The sequence below is a fragment of the Octopus bimaculoides genome, chromosome 29 (assembly GCF_001194135.2).
Source record: "Octopus bimaculoides isolate UCB-OBI-ISO-001 chromosome 29, ASM119413v2, whole genome shotgun sequence".
Classification (NCBI taxonomy): Eukaryota; Metazoa; Mollusca; class Cephalopoda; order Octopoda; family Octopodidae; genus Octopus; species Octopus bimaculoides.
The window spans coordinates 4,573,658-4,576,309 of NC_069009.1; the positions used below are offsets into that span (position 1 = coordinate 4,573,658).

At 32.6% G+C, this 2,652-nt stretch overlaps 1 long non-coding RNA gene across 1 annotated transcript in view; it reads right to left on the reverse strand.

Annotated features, from left to right (window-relative positions):
* Positions 1 to 716: 716 nt before the first annotated feature.
* LOC128251261 (uncharacterized) overlaps positions 717 to 2,652 on the reverse strand; it is a 52,115-nt gene continuing 50,179 nt past the window's right edge. The window contains exon 3 of the long non-coding RNA XR_008267045.1: positions 717 to 1,284. This is a non-coding gene — a long non-coding RNA (uncharacterized LOC128251261). The remainder of the gene's footprint in view (positions 1,285 to 2,652) is intronic.

Below are 2,652 nucleotides of genomic sequence, written 5' to 3' on the forward strand. Positions count from 1 at the left end.
TATATATATATATATATATATATATATATATATATATATATATATATATATATATATATATATTCATATATATATATACATACATATATATGTATATATACAAACACATACATGGCTACATATATATGTACATATATATATATATTTGTATGTATGTGTGCATATATATCCATATATATATATTTATCCACTTATGTATATAAATATACATATATATTTATGTATGTATATATATATAGATAGATAGATAGATAGATAGATATATATGTATGTATATATGTGTATATGGACAACTTCAAGTAAGGAGAAAGCAAAAATAAAAGACTGATTTTTATGGAAATTTCTTTATTTCAAGCATGTATGTATAATTCTATTATATATGAGTATGTGTATGCCTACCAGTATGTATTTGTGTTTGTCTGTGTACATAAATATAAAATGTATGTAATTATGAATACATGAATATATGAATTTATTTATGCATATATACATATACACAAGCAGAATATGTATAAGCATTATATTGATATATTTATGTCTGTATGTATAATTTCAGATCATATATAGACATATACCTTTTGTGTATGTATGTATGCATGTGTATGTGTGTGTTTACATATATATATGTATGTATATATACATAGGTGCAGGAGTGGCTGTGTGGTAAGAAGTTTGCTTCCCAGCCACATGGTCGGGTTCAGTCCAATTGTGTGGCACCTTGGACACATGTCTTCTACTATAGCCTCAGGCCAACCAAAGCCTTATGAGTGGATTCAGTAGACGGAAACTGAAAGAATCCTGTTGGATAAAACAATGGAAACAACTTAAAATTTCAAACAAATTTATTTCAATATGGGGTAGGACCGCCTTTGGCACTAATTAGAGCTTGAATTCTACAAGGTATAGACTCGTGCAAAGTTTGAATTGTTTCCAAAGGAATTTTTGTCCATTCTTCAGCTAAAACAGTCTCCAGTTCTTGTAGTGATGATGGAGGAGGATATAGACTCCTTACTTGTCTTTCTAAAATGCAACAAATCATATAATTATGAAATATAATTAAGGGCTAGTGGATATAACTAGCCCTTAATTGCCTGTGTGGCAATTTGTGTATGTATTGGTATCTATGAATGTACTTATCGGTCAGTGCGCGTATTTCTCCATTATATATTCCTGGTACACTTCGGCTGATGAATGCAGAGAAATTTCTTGCAGACCATGAAATATCGAGGTATAGAGTGATCTGAAAAGTTTGTACATTCCTTTGCTCACTCCCTTGCATTTGACCTGTGGTTAAATATAGACAACAAATTTTAGAGTGGATTGTAGGTATTTGACATCTATTTCTGCTGGGAAGCTGATTTCTACAACTGTATACAGTTTCTCTTCTCTATCCCAAATTACTATGTCAGGTCTATTATCATTATTTTACTTGTGAATATTATATTTTTTGGTTTTTTTCTTTTAAATCAGGGAATTATTTATCAGAAATTATGGTGGAATAGGGAAAGAAAAAATAGGTTTGTTATGTTTACATTTTATTGAGGTTTTTCACTGGGACATTCCACCAGTACTCCTTTTTATTTATGTATGTATGTTTTTATGCATGTTTTTCTTGAGTATGACTTTAAACTGCATCTGGTTGTGGGGCCCTGATACAGGGCTTTGAGAAGCATGAAACCATCTCTTAGTCAAAGCTGGTTCTGAAGACTATTCTGACCCAGAACAGTAGCACCTGTTAAGGTCCCAGCTCTGTGTAAATAGCATGTGAACCACAAAGAATTAAGGACCTCTAGCTCTCATTAGAACTTCCTTCTAAGAGAAGGTAAACACATATAAAAACAGCTGAAGTGTAATTAGTTCCTCTTCATCTCAACCTCTGTTGCGCCACCGATTTTGGAGCTGAATACTCTAATAAATGGGTTTAATGTTGTGCAACACTTTATCCATTCTGGCTGAATTCACATACAAGAAATTTTCGACTCACAGAATGCTTGCTTGATTCTTTTACGAAGAGAGTTTCTGGACACTCTGTAGGTCAAAGACCAAGACGTGTCAAAGGGCTGATGTGCTCCTTGTGGGCCAGTGGCCATCATGGGGCATGGTTAGCCAATATTTCAGAAGTGGAATCTGGTACACAGTGCAGATGCCCGACCTCTATGCACATGTATGTGTGTGTGCGTATTTGTGTGATGTACAGTTTTGTTATGATGTTTCGATAACTTTCTGGTGTTTTTATGTTGTTGATTCAGTGACTGGAAATTATAGCTATTGTTATGAGGATGTAATATATAAATATACAACATACACACACATAGCTGTTTGTAAGCATGTATATATATATATACATATATATATATATATAAATTCATAAGAATGGTACAACAAGGTACTGATATTTGCTGGAGAATAGCAATCGATATAAAAACGACGCTATTGTATAGCTTCACTGCGTATATACTGGCAAAAATGCGTGTGTGCAACAAAACATGAAAAACTTGTCTTACCTTAGGAAGAACATCCGAAAATGAACAACCCAGATTAAGGATAATGCAATACCTAGGTTTCAGACTTTTCAAATACGTTTCACAACGTAAAACTGATTAGTCTTCATCAGTTGCATTTACCTAGACAACATTTCAAATGTTGCTACAT